This window comes from Bufo bufo, chromosome 6, assembly GCF_905171765.1.
Source record: "Bufo bufo chromosome 6, aBufBuf1.1, whole genome shotgun sequence".
Taxonomy (NCBI): domain Eukaryota; kingdom Metazoa; phylum Chordata; class Amphibia; order Anura; family Bufonidae; genus Bufo; species Bufo bufo.
The window spans coordinates 429,106,197-429,125,212 of NC_053394.1; positions in this window are offsets into that span (position 1 = coordinate 429,106,197).

Genomic DNA, 19,016 nt, shown 5'->3' on the forward strand with positions numbered 1-19,016 from the left:
ATGGGTCTGTATCTCTCCTTAATAGGAGGATGAGAGCCAGTGGGTATGGTGTGTTTGATTACACTGACCTCACCGTAGTCTGTGAAATGCTTGCTGAAGGCCTTGTGGTGCTCTTTCACCAGATTCAGGACTACCTCTATTTGCTCCTTCGGGGTGGATTCGTTCCCGACATGAAGTTCCTCCCACCAGGTTACTGAAGAGGCGCTGGCAGTTGCGCTGCTGCTCTGTGCGGTCTGGAACGTCTCCGTGGCAGGCAGACGGATAACATCCTGAAAGGACACCTGGAAAAGCTGAGCAACGGGGCAATGTTTAGAAAGAGTAACAGGGTGATCACCAAAATTAATCAAACGGACAGGCACTTTACCTTGAGATACGGTCACCAGACTCTTGGCTGTTCGCACAAAGGGATGATTCTCAATTTGGATAGGTTCCACTAGGGCTTGATAGTCCTGGCCCAAGATCCCTAGCACAGCACGGCACCACAGGATGATCTGGGAATTCGGAGGCAGAATTACCGGCCGGTTATCCCGGATCCGGGCAGTACAGATTTCTCCTTTTCCATTTGCGAATCTTTGCTGAGCACACATCACAATGATAGTCTTTTGAATGACTCTTTTAGAGGCAGGTGAAGCTAAAGGTATGGATTGGTTCAATGCCTCAAGCACCTCGGAGTAAAACATTTTAAAGATATTAGTCACTAGGATCACGGGGTGTCCCCCTTTATCTCCGGCTTGTACCACAATCACACCTTGCTGAGGTAAGGTGGCTTCTCCCTCCTGAAGGGTAGGTTCCCAGTACCCATGAACTTTTACCGGCTTGCCGTTGCTGGCAATGATATCTAGCCAGGATTCTGGTGGCTGAGTGAGGAGACTTGAATCCCAGAATTTTTCAAAGGCGGGTCGTTGGATGGTGGTGACCTGAGACCCAGTATTCAGCAGGGCTTCAAAAGGTATCCCGTTGATACAAATGTTAATTTTTGGACGAGATCCTACGTATCTGGGCATCCAGCTTGGATCCTTTGGACCTACTGTTCTACCTCCCGAGGGGCGGTCCTCGGCCTCGGGGGTGGCCCGTTTAACTGCCAACACGTTGATTCAGTATGTCCATATTTCTTACAATAGTGGCAGACAGGCTGCTTGCGGTTCTTAGACCGGTAATTCGGTCGTCCATCAGGTTCTTTGGGTATACATCTTTATATGCAGACGGGAGCCTTTGAGGAAGGGGGCTTTCATCCTCTAGTAACAATGGTCTCTCCCATTCCTCTATTTTCCTGCACACCTTCTCCAAGCTCTTAGTGAGATGGTTTACTTGCTCCATTAATGCCGCCACCACATCTGTTACTGGAGCCTGACTGGCTCCAGCCGGCCTCACATTAACAGTTTTTGACTGGCAGGCCTGAAGTTCAAGGGAGGCCGCTGGCCCCGTGGGCGGGTTCTGGCCTAAGATACTGATGGCCCGCTCCTTAAAGTCCAAAAACGCACAATTGGGGAGTTGGGCCGACAGCATCCTCAGCTGGCCCCATAAATGCTCAGTGTTTACACCCGCAAGGAACTGCTCTCTTAGAGTCCGGTCCTGGTCCTCAGCCTCCCGGTGGTCCACAGCCCTCAGGGTCTCTTGCAGGGACAAAGCAAAATCACGGAGTGACTCACCAGGCTGTTGTTTCCTGGTGAAAAATCGCATCTTAACTTCAGACACCGTTCTGGTCTCAAACGTGGTGCCGAGGCGATCAAAGATCTGTTCCAGGCTATGCTTTTCAGAGCTGTGGCAAGACATGACTTCCCTGCAGGCGGCCCCTTCTAACTGTGCTAAGAGGATCTCCATTTGTTGCTCAGTGGAGATGGGGTAGAGCCGAAACAAGGCCAGTATCTGGTCCCTAAAGTCTTTTAGCTTGTAGCCCTCCCTGGAATATCGCGGGAACCAGGGGGCCCCGAAATAATATGGCATGGTCAGTGGCATCAGGCTAGATGCTGCCGCAGCGGCGGACACCCTGTTATCAGTGGCGTGCATTTCAGGAGGCACATCGGGGACCGCCCGCTCTGCTTCTTCAGGTGCGGACATTGCGTGGTCTCTGGTGGCCAGGACTATAGGCAGACACACGCTGGCCTTTGCTTGCTTAAACGTTGCTAAGGGCACCTACGGAGTGGGTATGACCCTTTAAGGAGCGACGGAGCAGGTCGGATCTAAGTTGGGTGTATTTCCCCCCTGGGTTAAGTCTTTTGCTAATAATGAGGGACCTCCCTCAGTCTCTTTGCAAGGATCGGAACCTCCCCGGTGCTAATATATAAAGAAATCGGTGCGTACCGAAAGTTACTCCGGTGATGCGCAGTCCAGATCTCGTGAGGCACGGGATTACGTCGTGCGAAGGTCCCACGCGCAGCGTCAGGAGGTAGGCGCGGCCTCTCGGAGCTCCGGGATTCAAGGTAGGCGGTATCTTCTCTTCAGACAGGGTGGTACTTTTCTTTCACAGGCTGGGCGGTACCTTCTCTTCTCTTTTTCGCGCCAAACGGACACAACGAGGCGCACTGATAGCCCAGTTAACTCAAGCGGCCATCTTTGAGTATAACGCTGTCTATTCACTGACAGCAAGCGGTGACTTAAATAAGCGGCAAACAGTCCACAAAATAAAATTTTCACACCGCAATTTTTACAGTTATTTGGCCCATCAATATTCCAAATAAACGGATAGGGCTTTATCACTTTATGGGCAATATTGGCACACAGTTTATATTCCACAATGGCGTAGGAATGATCCGTAAATCCTGTTCGGGGATGCCAAAATATGCAGTACGCATCCCTGCAGGGTATTGCGATAGTGAGGTCACGGTTACTAGGCAAACGAGGGTTGCTCTTGGTTACTCACAATTTTTAGGATGACCCTGGGCAGGCGTACAGCAGTGATGGAGAGGCTGGCACAGTAGTCCTCTGGTGCACTCTCTGTATATAAGGACCAGGCCGGTGGTAGGTGAGGTGCCATGGGTGTTGGAGGTTTAATGTGCCTGTGGCAAGATCCCTTTAAAATTTGTGACGCCAGTGCCGGTAACGGTGGCACACCGATTGATAGCAGTAATAAGTGAGGAATGCAGTTTGTAGTGAACCAAAACTTTCTTTACTGGAACGGTTAACTTTGTACAGTCTTTTAGGTTCAGTTCCATATAGCAGTAGCAAATCACAAGCAGGCTTTTACAATAATGGCAGGCAACAATGTTCTTGCAAGATACTCAGAGGGTTAAACACACTCACAGATCAGGCTGCACCTTTTCCTCAAAAATCCTGTGCACTGTTCCTCAGATCCTGTCTGACTTGATCCCAAGGCCCGTATGCCCTATTGGTGGCTTTATCCTTGGTAAAGAAACTTCCTCTCGTATATATCTCCTTGCATTAGATAGATCCTTTTGCCCTTCAGCTCTCTTGTCTGGCTGGAAACACTTCTGCTCTGCTCTGTACTGTACTTTGTAGGAACTGCAGGTTTCTCAGGAGGTAACTCTTCCCCTGGTAACAAACTTCTGAGCTAACTCTGGCTCAAGAACCTCAGGCAGGCTAGACTGCACTCACTAGCCTCCTGGACTACACTACTCTTTTCCTGTCTGGGCCTAACTATATATATTAGGGGTTCCCTAGCTCCCTCTAATGTCTTGGAGGTGGAACTACATCCTAACAGGCCTGATACACAGATAAACAGGAAAATGCACATAAAACATCATATACATTACAATGGTCATATTAGCCCTTGTGTAGTGCCCACCTTTACCTTGTGGGACACTACAACTCCTCTCCTGACATCCTCTGTGCTGCTGGGAGGACCCTGCTCCTTCCACTATTTAACTATCATCCTGTGACCTTCACAAGATCAGCACACTCCTCTCCTGAAATCCTCTGTGCTGCTGGGAGGACCCTGCTCCTTCCACTATGTAACTCTCATCCTGTGATCTCCACAGGATCAGCACACTCCTCTCCTGAAATCCTCTGTGCTGCTGGGAGGACCCTGCTCCTTCCACTATGTAACTCTCATCCTGTGACCTCCACAAGATCAGCACACTCCTCTCCTGAAATCCTCTGTGCTGCTGGGAGGATCCTGCTCTTTCCACTATGTAACTCTCAGTCTGTGACCTCCAGAAGATCAGTACATAAAACATCATATACATTACAATGGTCATATTAGCCCTTTTGTAGTGCCCACCTTTACCTAGTGGGACACTACAACTCCTCTCCTGACATCCTCTGTGCTGCTGGGAGGACCCTGCTCCTTCCACTATTTAACTATCATCCTGTGACCTTCACAAGATCAGCACACTCCTCTCCTGAAATCATTTGTGCTGCTGGGAGGACCCTGCTCCTTCCACTATGTAACTCTCAGTCTGTGACCTCCAGAAGATCAGTACACTCCTCTCCTGAAATCCTCTGTGCTGCCTTCACGCCTCCTCTAAGTGACATCTCCTCAGCACGCCATGCTCTGTTTCTGTTCCTCGGTCCTGCATTGTGCTAATGATGCTCCGCTCTGTGGACTCCTCCACGCGGTATAATTAGTGAGCTGTGCCTGGGATGCGTCACCTTTATACTGCACATAGAGAGGACATAATCTGTGCAGACACAGGAATACGTTAATAATTCAGGGAGCAGCAGAACGTATGGCCTTCATTATTACGTTTATTAAAGGGCCGGCGCGGTGTTTAGGATGATGCATTCACTCACTGAAGCTGCGCTACTGCTTAATAATCGGAAAGATGAATAATAGATTTAACTGCGATCCCTGAACATTAGAGGGAAGATGTACGAGCCTGACACTGCTGTGTGCAGACACTTCCATCAGTCAGGACTGTAGGGAACAGGGCCAAGAAGAGGCAGATACAGGGAACAGTCAAAGTGAGTGGGGTGCGGTAAAACCCCCGAAATATCCTCACTGAAAAGTCACCTGCAGGGCTCAAGAAAGGGGGGCAAAACATCCGGATTATAGTGGTTGTAAGCACCCCAATACTGAACCCTGTAAACAGTACCAGCAGAGTGCCCCCTGTAAACAGTGCCAGCAGAGTGCCCCCTGTAAACAGTGTCAGCAGAGTGCTCCCTGTAAACAGTGCCAGCAGAATGCTCCCTGTAAACAGTGCCAGCAGAGTGCTCCCTGTAAACAGTGCCAGCAGAGTGCTCCCTGTAAACAGTGCCAGCAGAGTGCTCCCTGTAAACAGTGCCAGCAGAGTGCTCCCTGTAAACAGTACCAGCAGAGTGCTCCCTGTAAACAGTGCCAGCAGAGTGCCCCTGTAAACAGTGCCAGCAGAGTGCCTCCTGTAAACAGTGCCAGCAGAGCGCCCCCTGTAAACAGTGCCAGCAGAGAACTCCCTGTAAACAGTGCCAGCAAAGTGCCCCCTGTAAACAGTGTCAGCAGAGTGCTCCCTGTAAACAGTGCCAGCAGAGTGCTCCCTGTAAACAGTGCCAGCAGAGTGCTTCCTGTAAACAGTACCAGCAGAGTGCCCCCTGTAAACAGTGCCAGCAGAGTGCTCCCTGTAAACAGTGCCAGCAGAGTGCTCCCTGTAAACAGTGCCAGCAGAGTGCTCCCTGTAAACAATACCAGCAGAGTGCTCCCTGTAAACAGTGCCAGTAGAGTGCCCCCTGTAAACAGTGCCAGCAGAGTGCTCCCTGTAAACAGTGCCAGCAGAGTGCTTCCTGTAAGAAGTGCCAGCAGAGTGCTCCCTGTAAACAGTGCCAGCAGAGTACTACCTGTAAACAGTGCCATCAGAGTGCCCCCTGTAAACAGTGCCAGCAGAGTGCTCCCTGTAAACAGTGCCAGCAGAGTGCCCCCTGTAAACAGTGCCAGCAGAGTGCTCCCTGTAAACAGTGCCAGCAGAGTACTACCTGTAAACAGTGCCATCAGAGTGCCCCCTGTAAACAATACCAGCAGAGTGCTCCCTGTAAACAATACCAGCAGAGTGCTCCCTGTAAACAATACCAGCAGAGTGCTCCTTGTAAACAGTGCCAGCAGAGTGCTCCCTGTAAACAGTGCCAGCAGAGTGCCCCCTGTAAACAGTGCCAGCAGAGTGCTCCCTGTAAACAGTGCCAGCAGAGTGCCCCCTGTAAACAGTGTCAGCAGAGTGCTCCCTGTAAACAGTGCCAGCAGAGTGCTCCTTGTAAACAGTGCCAGCAGAGTGCCCCTGTAAACAGTGCCAGCAGAGTGCTCCCTGTAAAAAGTACCGTCAGAGCGGTCCCTATAAACAGTACCAGCAGAGTGCTTCCTGAAACAGTGTCAGCAGAGTGCCCCTGTAAACAGTGCCAGCAGAGTGCTCCCTGTAAACAGTGCCAGCAGAGTGCCCCCTGTAAACAGTGCCAGCAGAGTGCTCCCTGTAAACAGTGCCAGCAGAGTGCTTCCTGAAACAGTGTCAGCAGAGTGCCCCTGTAAACAGTGCCAGCAGAGTGCTCCCTGTAAACAGTGCGACCAGATTGCTCCCTGTAAACAGTGCCAGCAGAGCATTCCCTGTAACCAGTACCATCAGAGCAATCCCTGTAAACAGTGCCAGCAGAGTGCTCCCTGTAAACAATACCAGCAGAGTGCTCCCTGTAAACAATACCAGCAGAGTGCTCCCTGTAAACAGTGCCAGCAGAGTGCTCCTTGTAAACGGTGCCAGCAGAGTGCCCCCTGTAAACAGTGCCAGCAGAGTGCTCCCTGTAAAAAGTACCGTCAGAGCGGTCCCTATAAACAGTGCCAGCAGAGTGCTTCCTGTAAACAATACCAGCAGAGTGCTCCCTGTAAACAATACCAGCAGAGTGCTCCCTTTAAACAGTGCCAGCAGAGTGCCCCCTATAAACAGTGCCAGCAGAGTGCTCCCTGTAAACAGTGCCAGCAGAGTGCTCCCTGTAAAAGAGAGATCTTAAACGGGTTGTTCAATCTTTTTTAAGTAATGGCCCATCCTCCGAATAGGCCATCACTAGCTGATCAGCGGGGTTCCAGCACCCCACAACTCTGCTGATCAGCTGTTCATTGTAGCTCCGCAGCCTGAATTCGGCACTTGTGCTGTTGTGGAGGGAGCTCGCTGTTATAGCGCTGACCCTACTGAAGTCAATAAGAAAAGCGTTGTAGTAACAAGCATTCTCCACTACAATGTTGATGGTGCAGTGTAGCTTTGGCACAAACATCCAGCTTCAGAGCTGCACCAAAAAACTTATCGACGAAGTGAAAGGTGTCAAATCCCAGCCAATCGTCTAGCAATAGCCTAAAAAAGGTGGATAACCCCTTTAAGAGCTTACTAAATACTGTATTTTTATTGTAAAAGTATGCATTAAGCTCCTCAGCTCCACCTAGTGGTGACTGCAGACAGCCTGAATTTTATCATGTAGCTCTGAGGTTTGTGCAGGAGATTCAGAGCCTTATCTCAGAAAAATTTGACTACACTTAGCTGTAATCGGTTTTCTTTGAGCCTATGACAGCACCCCTGGAGAGACCGCCTTCTCCTCAAGAAACAGGACCCAGAACCGCTTTAAAAGAGGGTCCACTCCCTCTGTCCCCAGTCCTTTTTAAAGAACTAAGGAACATAACATCTCAATAAATCTAATCATTTGTTCATTCATTTCTTTCTCTTTTCCTCTTTTTTTTTTTTTTATATCATAGACAAAACCTTCATTTTTTTCTTTTTGTATTACTGTTAATATTAGGAGAAGGGAATTAACCGGGTGCTGTCATAGGCTCAAAGAAAACCGATTACCGGTAAGTGTAATCAAATTTTTTTCCCCTTCGCCTATAACAGCACCCCTGGAGATTAGGTGAGAATAATCTAGGACGGGACAACAGTTTGGAGCCCCTTACGGGCAAAAGCAAGGCCCTCATTAGAAGGCAGCTGAAGTCTATAGTGTTTGAAAAATGTATGTGGAGAACTCCAGGTGGCAGCCCTACAAAACTGCTCTATAGAAGCGGAGGCCCTCTCTGCCCATGAAGTGGAGACTGATCTAGTAGAGTGAGCTCCGAACCCCAGGGCGGAACAACCCTTTTGGAATGGTGAAACTGGGAAGAGAACTTTGGTAAAAAAGGAGAAAGCACCACCCGATCCTCCAAGATCACCAAGTAAGGTTGGTCAATGGAAAGTGCAGTGATATCACTAACTCTTCTAGAGGAGGTAATGGCTAAGAGAAACGCAAGTTTAAGGGAAAGCATCTTTGGAGAAATCGTACTGATAGGCTCAAATGGATCTGAAGTGAGAGCTGAAAGCACTAAGTTTAAATCCCAGGGAGGAACCCTATTTTTACAGACTGGGGATAACTTAGATACTTCAGTCATGTAACACCCCAGAGTTGGGTTACTAAACGCTTTTGCCCCGCTACAATCTGCTAAGAGCATTTAATATTGTCATCTGATGTGATTTCGCTCATTTCCTTCACAACTGTGCAGATAAAACCATTTTAAATGTGATATTTTCCTTGTAATGTTTCAGGTCTACCAGCAGGTGGCAGCATCGTTGGTAGGAATAGTTTTAATGTTATGGCCATTCAGAATGGAACGTTCCTGTTCTGTTCTGCCCCCCTGCTTAAGGTAAGTGGAGTTTACCACATCCTGCAGCAAGGGAGGAAAAAAACTGTTAGATCCAGTTCTAGCTCTCCCTATTTGGGGAAGGCTGTGTGTGTAGGAGCTCCCAAATATAGGGATCCAAAGCCAGGATCTTGTCTCGGCTGAGACATTGATCATCATCCCCAGCCTGAGCCTTGCAGTCTCAGCTGGAAGAAAGCAAGCAGCCACCTCCAGTTACAGGAAGAAGCATACCCTATGAAGACAACTGTGAGTCAGAGTCCAGAGACCCAGGAGAAACCATAATCCTCCTCAGCTAGTCAGTCCCTAGATAGCAGAAGATAGTCAGTGCAGAAGATAAATTCCTGCCACATTACAGAGCAACAAGCAGATGTCCTTTTTCTGCAAAAGCTCCAGGCACATGATAGAGCAGAAGATATATTCCTGCCACACTTTGCCAATACCTGCTGGGACCAAATACTATTGCTGTACCTTGTTTGGATGAAAGCTGCAACTAGTAAAGACAAGTTTGAACTTTATCAAAGGTCTGGATCTCAATTTCTGCTACCAGTTCCTCTATTACTCCTACTAGCACAACACTCATTTTATTGCAAGTGAGCCAGGATCCAGGAGTCCAGCCGTATGCAGGTAGGAGACACCATTGACACTATTGCCATTACCACACAGAGACATTATACCACTCTGGCATCTCTAACCTGGTACTTGAGTTACAACACCTTAAAGGGCCCTGTGTTAGTACCCTGCGCACGCTGCAATTGGCGTCACAAACAAAACTATAAACTATCACCTAGACCTGACCCAGCCATTGCATATTATTGTCGTCAGAGTGCATAGCCCAATACGGCTTACTGCATTTTTGGCGTCACTGGAACAGGATACGAACTGAATTGTGTGCCATAACAGGATTGGATTGAATTGTGTGCCTATCCCTGCATGACCGGATCCAATTGTGTGCTACAACAGAACCAGATCTAATTGTGTGCCTTAACTGGATCAAATTGCATGTTTCACAGTATTGCTATATTATTGCTTTATTGCTGTGCCAGAAAGCGCTAAAACGTGCGCCACAGCACTCAAAGGGTTAATTCGCCATATTTGCAAAATGGCGCTGCTTCTTTATGCCCAGAAGCAGGAAAAGTCAAGGACACCCTCTCAAGAGCGCGAAGATGCCGAATACGCCCCCCTAGAAGCGGGAAATCTAAAGCCTGTGTCATGGTCTTACCTTCTTGCTGTTCTCCTTCGTTTGACATGTGCTGGCGGCCATCTTGGTTTCTGGGTTTCTTGTAGCCTTCCACCCTGCGGCTCCTCCTTCCCACTGGGAGGAGCTGGATGCCTAACTCATATATATAGGAGGTCTGTGGCTTCAGTTCCTTGCTTGGTCCTCTTGTGTTCACATCCTTCTAAGACTGCTGCTGCTTCTGGTTCCTGATCCTGGCTTCGTCTGACTACCCTGCTGGTTCCTGATCCTGGCTTCGTCTGACTACCCTGCTGGTTCCTGATCCTGGCTTCGTCTGACTACCCTTCTGGTTCCTGACCTCTGGCTTCGCAAAGACTCTGCTCGGTTTCACCATCCGTTTGGACTTTTGCTTTACAGCTTTATTTTCAATAAAGCCTTCTTATTTTCTCTTATCTCTTGTTGTACGTCTGGTTCATGGTTCCGTGACATTAGGACCAAGCCATGAATTCTGACGGTACAGGGCCATCCTCGCTACCCACGCTGGTTGCCAGACTTGATCAGCAGCACCTGTTGGGTCGGTTCGCTGTGGCGTTGCAAACCCTGCTTGAACGCACGGCTCATTTCGCTCCCGTTGCCGATGGGTCGGTTGTCGCTCCTGGGCTCGCTCCTACTGCCGCTCCGGTTGTTGCGCCAGAGTCTACCCCGACACCTGTTGTTGCGCCTGCGGTGTTTCGGGGTATGACCGGTTCTGCCCCTCTTCCACAGCGCTTTGGGGGAGAGCCAACTCAGTGCCGAGGTTTCCTTAACCAGGTGGGCATTTATTTCGAGTTGCTGCCACATGCCTTTCCCACTGAGAGATCAAAGGTGGGCTTCTTGATCTCGCTGCTCTCGGACAAGGCCTTGGCCTGGGCCAGCCCTTTATGGGAGAACAACAATCCGGTGGTTGCCGAGTTTTCCGGTTTTGTTGCTTCTCTTCGGAAGGTATTCGATGTGCCGGCTCGTGCTGCCTCTGCTGCGAAGCTCCTTATGTCCATCAGACAGGGTTCACGATCCGTAGCTGAATACGCCATTGAGTTTCGTACCCTGGCAGCAGAGGTGGGCTGGAATAATGAGGCTCTGGTCGCTGCTTTCTCTCATGGTCTCTCGGATGCCTTGAAGGATGAGGTTGCAGCTAAGGACCTACCAGTTGAGCTCGAGACTCTTATTTCTTTCCTGATTTAGATTGACACCCGACTCAGGGAGAGACCTTCCTTTAAGGAGAACCTGCGGAGGTCTTCTAACAGATTGGTGCCTACGTTTGCTGTCCCACCCGTGCCTCCCTCTCCTCCCACGCCTCCTGGGGATGACTTGTCTGGGGGTGAACCCATGCAGCTGGGGTTTGCTCGCCTGTCCGAGGGGGAGAGGGCACTCCGGAGACGCGAGGGCCGATGCATGTACTGTGGTCTCGGTGGGCATTTTCGGTTGGCATGTCCGAACCGTCCGGGAAAACGCTCGTACCTGAGATCCTGTCGGGGGCAGATCTTGGGTGGAGTCTCCTCGTCCCCGGTTTCCCGTGTTGACAAACCACTGATCACTGTTGTCCTCTCCTGGGTCGGGGGCTCGGTGACGACCCAGGCGTTGGTGGACTCTGGTGCTGGTGGTTTGTTCATTGATAGTGTGTTCGCTGCCGCCAATTCCATTCCTCTGCAGGCTCGAGGTTCCCCACTGGCTCTTGAGGCGATAGACGGCAGACCCCTTCTGCCGCCACACGTGACTCATGAGACCCTTCCAGTGGGGATAGCCATTGGTGCCGTTCACAGAGAGTCGGTCTGCCTCCAGGTTATTTCGTCTCCACACTACTCGGTGGTCTTGGGGTACCCCTGGCTCCAGAAGGATAATCCGACTTTCGATTGGAGATCGGTCGAGATCCTCTCGTGGTCACCGCAGTGTGGGGCTAGTTGCATCCATGGGTCTGTCAAGTTGCTGTGTACTTCCTCGGACTCTCTGTTGCCTCCTGAATACGAGGAGTACCGGGATGTATTCGATAAGGTGCGCGCGGTTGCCCTACCTCCGCACCGCCCATACGATTGTGCCATAGAGTTACAATCTGGTGCCGTTCCTCCTCGTGGCAAAGTCTATCCACTGTCGGTAGCGGAGAATGAGGCCATGGAGGAGTACGTGAGGGAGGCGCTTTCACGCAGACACATTCGCAAATCTTCGTCCCCGGCAGGGGCTGGATTTTTCTTTGTGAAAAAGAAGGGCGGTGAGTTGAGGCCTTGCATCGATTACAGGGGTCTCAATCGCATCACGATCAAGAACGCTTACCCGATACCCTTGATTTCCGAGCTGTTCGATCGCCTTAAAGGGGCCACGGTCTTTACCAAACTCGACCTGAGGGCGGCATATAACCTGGTAAGGATCAAGGCGGGCGATGAGTGGAAGACCGCGTTTAACACCAGGACCGGTCATTATGAATCCTTGGTTATGCCCTTTGGGTTGTGCAATGCGCCCGCAGTCTTTCAGGAATTCATCAACGATGTTTTCCGTGACCTGTTGCAGCAGTGTGTGGTGGTCTATTTGGATGACATCTTGGTATATTCTGAATCCATGGAGGCCCACATTCTGGATGTCAGACGAGTGTTGCAACGGTTACGAGAGAACAAGCTGTTCGGTAAGCTTGAGAAATGCGAATTTCACCGATCCCAGGTAACCTTCTTAGGTTACATCATTTCCGCTGAGGGGTTCTCCATGGATCCTGAGAAGGTTTCGGCTGTCTTACAGTGGCCCCAGCCCAGTGGTCTTCGTTCCCTGCAGCGCTTTTTGGGCTTCGCCAATTATTATCGGAAGTTCATCAGGGACTTTTCCATGCTGGCCAAGCCTCTCACGGATCTGACCAGGAAGGGCAGTAATTCCCAGGTCTGGCCGCTCGAGGCCATCCGAGCTTTTGAGGCCCTAAAGTCCGCCTTTGTGTCGGCTCCGATTCTGTCGCATCCCAACCCTGGGTTGCCCTTTGTCCTCGAGGTGGACGCGTCTGAGACGGGAGTAGGCGCCCTTCTGTCTCAGCGTAGAACACCAGAGGGTCCTCTGCTTCCTTGTGGGTTTTACTCCCGGAAACTGTCTTCCGCGGAGTGCAACTATCAGATTGGTGACAGGGAGTTATTGGCCATCGTGCAGGCCCTTAAAGAATGGAGGCACTTGCTCGAGGGTTCGGTGGTTCCGGTTCTCATCCTGACGGACCACAAGAATCTGACCTACCTTTCTGAGGCCAAGAGATTGACACCACGTCAGGCCAGATGGGCTCTGTTCTTGTCACGTTTTAATTACGTGGTCTCCTACCTACCCGGTTCCAAGAACATCAGGGCGGATGCCTTATCACGGCAGTACTCCGAGCTGTCCAGGGAGGAGTCGATTCCGACTTCGGTCATACCTCCGAATCAGATCCTGGCCGCCATTCGCACCAGCCTGACCTCTCCCCTGGGTGAGCAGATTTTGGCGGCTCAATCTGGTGCTCCCTCTGGGAGACCCAACGGCAGATGTTTTGTGCCTGAGGAGTTGCGCACTCGGTTGTTGCGAACCTACCATAACTCCAAGACCGCGGGGCATCCTGGAAAGAATCAGCTGTCCTGGGCTGTTTCACGTCTGTTCTGGTGGCCTTCCCTACGTTCCGACATCGCCGCATATGTAGCGGCATGCTTCGTTTGTGCCCAGAGTAAGTCCCCTCGGCACCTTCCGTTGGGCCTTCTGCAACCCATAGCCACCGGGGAGCGCCCATGGTCACACCTGGGGATGGATTTCATTGTGGACCTCCCTGCATCCCGAGGCCATACGGTCATTCTCATGATTGTGGATCGGTTTTCCAAGATGTGCCACTGTGTTCCTCTCAAGAAGTTACCCTCTGCACAAGAGTTGGCCACGATTTTTGCCAGGGAGGTCTTCCGGTTGCACGGTTTGCCCAAGGAGATTGTGTCGGATCGGGGGAGTCAGTTTGTGTCCAGGTTCTGGCGCGCCTTTTGCTCCCAGTTGGGGATTCATCTCTCCTTCTCCTCGGCCTACCACCCTCAGTCCAATGGGGCCGCAGAACGATCCAATCAGGCCTTGGAGCAATTCCTTCGTTGCTATGTCTCCGATCACCAAGACAATTGGGTTGACCTCCTGCCTTGGGCTGAGTTTGCCAGGAACACGGCGGTGAACTCTTCCTCTGGGACGTCTCCCTTCATGGCCAATTATGGGTTCCAACCTGCCGTGTTACCGGAGGTATTCTCTCCCCAGGATATTCCGGCTGTGGAGGATCACCTTTCCGTCCTACGTGCTTCTTGGGTACAGATCCAGAAGTCCCTTGAGGTCTCTGCGCAGCGCCAGAGACTCCAGGCTGATCGCAGACGAGCGCCTGCTCCTTCCTACCAGGTCGGAGACCGTGTATGGTTGTTCACCCGCAACCTCAACCTTCGAGTGCCCACTCCCAAGCTGGCGCCTCGCTTTGTTGGTCCCTTCCGAGTGCTTCGCAGGGTAAACCCGGTAGCCTATGCCCTTGCGCTTCCTCCTGGCATGCGGATCTCCAACGTGTTTCATGTCTCCCTGTTGAAGCCACTGGTGTGTAATCGTTTCACTTCCTCGGTTCCTCGGCCTCGTCCGGTCCAAGTGGGCAATCGTGAGGAATATGAGGTGAGCAATATCCTGGACTCACGCCTGGTCCGCGGTCGGTTGCAGTTTTTGGTCCATTGGCGTGGTTATGGTCCAGAGGAGCGTTCCTGGGTTCCCTCCGCAGATGTCCATGCTCCTGCCTTGCTCCGAGCCTTCCACGCACGCTTCCCTCAGAAACCGTTTTGTGCTCCGCGGAGGAGGGGCCCTTGAGGGGGAGGTACTGTCATGGTCTTACCTTCTTGCTGTTCTCCTTCGTTTGACATGTGCTGGCGGCCATCTTGGTTTCTGGGTTTCTTGTAGCCTTCCACCCTGCGGCTCCTCCTTCCCACTGGGAGGAGCTGGATGCCTAGCTCATATATATAGGAGGTCTGTGGCTTCAGTTCCTTGCTTGGTCCTCTTGTGTTCACATGCTTCTAAGACTGCTGCTGCTTCTGGTTCCTGATCCTGGCTTCGTCTGACTACCCTGCTGGTTCCTGATCCTGGCTTCGTCTGACTACCCTGCTGGTTCCTGATCCTGGCTTCGTCTGACTACCCTTCTGGTTCCTGACCTCTGGCTTCGCAAAGACTCTGCTCGGTTTCACCATCCGTTTGGACTTTTGCTTTACAGCTTTATTTTCAATAAAGCCTTCTTATTTTCTCTTATCTCTTGTTGTACGTCTGGTTCATGGTTCCGTGACAGCCTGCCCACCAAGAACTTTGCATTGTGAGCCAAGGGAGTGCAGACTCCTCCCTCTGGGCTCCACCCTCACTTCCTGAACGCACCCCGACAGAGGAGCCAAGGAAGATGGCGCTTCCTTTGCCGAAATGGAACCAAATGGTTATTGGAGGAGAGCCTGTTTATGAAGACCACCCGCCAGAGATTCAAGTCTCTCAACTGGTGAAGAGAAGTGGTCCTTCTGTCTTTGCGCAATCCCGGAGGCAGTAGATCCCTCCGCGGCTACGGAGCCTGCAACCCAGATTGCTGCCAGCGCCGAAGAAAAGATGGCCACCGCACTGCAGCCCGCAGAAGCAGATGTCAACCCCCTCAAGACACAGGAGGAGATGACTGCGCCTTCCATCTTACCGGCTGACCCAGCGACTGACGTCCCGGACCAGAAGCAAGCCGCGATACTCGCTGAGTGGACTACAGCTTCGGAGATGGCCCTGATGACGTCATACACCGCGGAGGCCCACATCACCAGGAGGCATCGGAACCGGCCGCGACACCAGGTAGGAGCAGACGCGCTCCCTGAGGCCCAGGCCTGGGCCGTAGCTGCCCCTGCACCGCTCCCTGTGGGTCCTGATACCCCGAATAGGCCTAAGCCAGCTCCGCTAAGGACACCTACTGGTGCGGCGGGGGGGGCCAGAACTTCCTCTCCGCCTCCCAGCGCTACTACTGCCAGAGCGGGATGCCTTAACCCAGAAGTCCCATGGGAGATCACTACTCATGCCCAGACGGCCTGGGAATACAAATCAGCCGTGGAAGAATGGGTTAAACAAGTCATAGATTACCCCCAACCAGGAGACCCTAAATTGACCAGACGCACTGGGACTGTGCTCTGGTTCTCTGTTGAAAGAGGAGTGGGATTCCTTCAGGACATTCTGGTTCTGAAATCTTCGTGGGCCGTCGCTCTGTAAAGCGCCACTATCTACCTCAGGCCCGTCTCAACCTATACGCAGGGGACCAAGTGGAATATACCCCCATGCTGTCACAGCCAGACAGCTGAGAAGCGCTCACAGGAGCTTTTCAGATCCTCCTCCTTGAATTTCTTTGTTTTGGTTTAGTTTCTCATCTCGTTAGTCTATCTCAGCTGTCATGCAGTCGGACTGATTGCTGCCCTTTAAGTTCCTCCCCATAATGCAGTAGTGTGCGGCTGATACAACTTCCTGGAGTGTGTGTGCATGCTGTTCCCAGTTCCCAGTCCTCAGTAAGATAAGTGCTGTTTATGTATTTATGATTTTCTCTTTTCTGGATCCAGGTGACCCTGACTCCCTCCGTGTCAGTGTAGGGAGCCGGTGGTCGTGTCCCCTCACTATTGTAGGGTCTTCAGGTAATAGATAGCCGAGGAACGTGGATATGCGCCCATCCACCTTTGGGGTGTTCGCATAGGCTGAGCAGTGAGGGAGAGCGGCAGGTCTATTGCAGGGGTCTCCCTTTGTTCCTTAGTTGTGGATCCAGAGAGACATTGTTTATATGGTATTGTCTTGTTTCCTGTACACCATCCGTGACATTATCAGCCGCCAAAACTGTCTCAAGCATGGATCCGGTTTCACTTTTGGCTGAACGCTTTCAGGGTCTTGCTTTGGAGGTAGCTGATCTCCGTAAGACTTTTTCTCAGTTTCAAGTGACCGGTTCAGCTTGCGTTCATGGAGTTTGTGCTGAGCCTAAGATCTCGCTCCCGGATACGTTCTCCGGGGGTAGTGAGAATTTTGTGCGTTTTAGAGAGGCTTGCAAACTCCATTTTCGCCTTCTTCCCCATTCTTCTGGTGATGAAGAACGGAGGGTGGGGATAATTATATCGCTGCTCAGGGGTAACGCTCAGTCCTGGGCCTTTTCGCTGCCGGAGGGGGCACGGCCCCTCCGTTCAGTGGATGAATTCTTTTTAGCCCTGGGTCAGATATATGATGATCCGGATCGTATTGCTCTGGCTGAGTCTAGACTACGTCTGTTATGCCAGGGTAAACAATCCGCAGAGATATACTGCTCAGAATTTCGGAGATGGGCAGCAGATACGGGTTGGAATGATGCTGCACTCCGAAGTCAATTTTGCTATGGTCTTTCAGAGGGATTGAGAGATGCATTTGCCTTTCATGAAAGACCTACCTCCTTGGATTCTGCTATGTCTCAGGCTGTTCGTATTGACAGGCGTCTTAGAGAGAGAGGAGAGATCTCTCCTTCCTGTCATACTCAGTCCCGGGACAGTGCAGCGGTCTCATTCTGTGCACAGGGGTCTCAGTCGCTGTCAGCCCCTTCTGAGCAGGAGCCCATGCAGCTGGGGTTGATTGCCTCTGACAATAGAAGATTCAGCCCGCAGGGGAGGGTTTGTTTTTGTTGTGGAGGTATAAATCATCTGGCAAATGTTTGTCCCTCTAGGAGATTCAGGCAGTTTTCTGGGAGTAATAAAGAGACAAAAAGGAAAAAATCTTTTAAAAATGTTCCGTCTGTTACTATTGGCAGGGTTGAGGCGGAAATTGAAGGTTTCCCGTTTGCTTGTAGTTCCCGTTTTGTCCTGCCTGCTAGGGTGGCGCTAGAGAGCAAGAGCATTTTTAGTGAGATTTTTGTGGATAGTGGAGCAGCTGTCAACCTCATTGATAATCAATTTGCAATAACTCATGGTTTCCAGGTATGCACTTTGGGAAAGGATATTCCTGTTTTTGCTATTGATTCAGCTCCACTTTCTCAGAAATCATTAAAGATCATAGTTCACAATATCCGTTTAATTGTGAGTGATGCTCATGTTGAGGATGTGTCATGTTTCGTCCTTAGCGGTTTGCCTACTCCTCTAGTGTTGGGGCTACCCTGGCTCACTAAACATAACCCCACCATTGATTGGCAAGCGAGGCAAATAAATGGTTGGAGTAGCTTTTGCAGAGAGAATTGCCTCATAACATCTGTTTCTGAGGTTTATACTAAGACTGTACCACCTTTCCTCTCTGAATTTTTGGATGTCTTCTCTGAGAGTGGAGTTCAGGGTTTACCTCCGCACAGGGAGTATGATTGCCCTATTAATCTCATCCCAGGCGCCAAGCTGCCTAAATCTCGTTTATACAATCTCTCCCAACCTGAGAGGGTCGCTATGCGTGCTTATATCTCTGAGAGTCTGAGAAATGGACACATACGACCCTCGAAGTCACCTGTTGCCGCTGTTTTTTTCTTTGTTAAGAAAAAAGATGGTTCTTTAAGACCTTGTCTGGATTTCAGGGAGCTGAACAGTATCACTATTCGTGATCCTTATCCGCTTCCTCTGATCCCGGACCTGTTTAACCAGGTTGTTGGGGCTAAAGTCTTTTCCAAATTAGACCTAAGAGGGGCATACAACCTGGTTAGGGTCAGAGAAGGAGACGAATGGAAGACGGCTTTCAATACCCCTGAGGGCCATTTTGAGAATTTGGTTATGCCTTTTGGTTTGATGAATGCTCCAGCCGTTTTTCAGCATTTCGTCAACAGCATTTTTTATCATTTAATGGGAAAATTTGTATTAGTGTATTTGGATGACATTTTGATTTTTTCTCCTGATTTCAAGACTCATAAGGAACACTTACGTCAGGTCTTGCTCATCCTGCGGGAGAATAAATTATACGCGAAACTGGAAAAATGTGTGTTTGCGGTTCCAGAGATCCAATTTCTGGGGTTTCTTGTCTCCGCTTCTGGTTTTCGCATGGACCCCGAGAAGGTCCGCGCTGTGCTTGAGTGGGAGCTTCCTGAGAATCAGAAGGCGCTGATTCGTTTTTTGGGCTTTGCTAATTATTACAGGAAATTTATTTTGAATTATTCCTCTGTTGTTAAACCACTCACTGATATGACCAGAAAGGGGGTAGATTTTTCTTCCTGGTCGGTAGAGGCGCGGAAGGCCTTTTCTAATATCAAGGAGAGTTTTGCTTCCGCTCCCATCCTAGTACAACCTGATATTTCGTTACCCTTCATAGTTGAGGTTGATGCTTCTGAGGTAGGGGTGGGTGCGGTCTTGTCTCAGGGTTCCTCTCCTGCCAAATGGCAACCGTGTGCCTTTTTCTCAAAGAAAC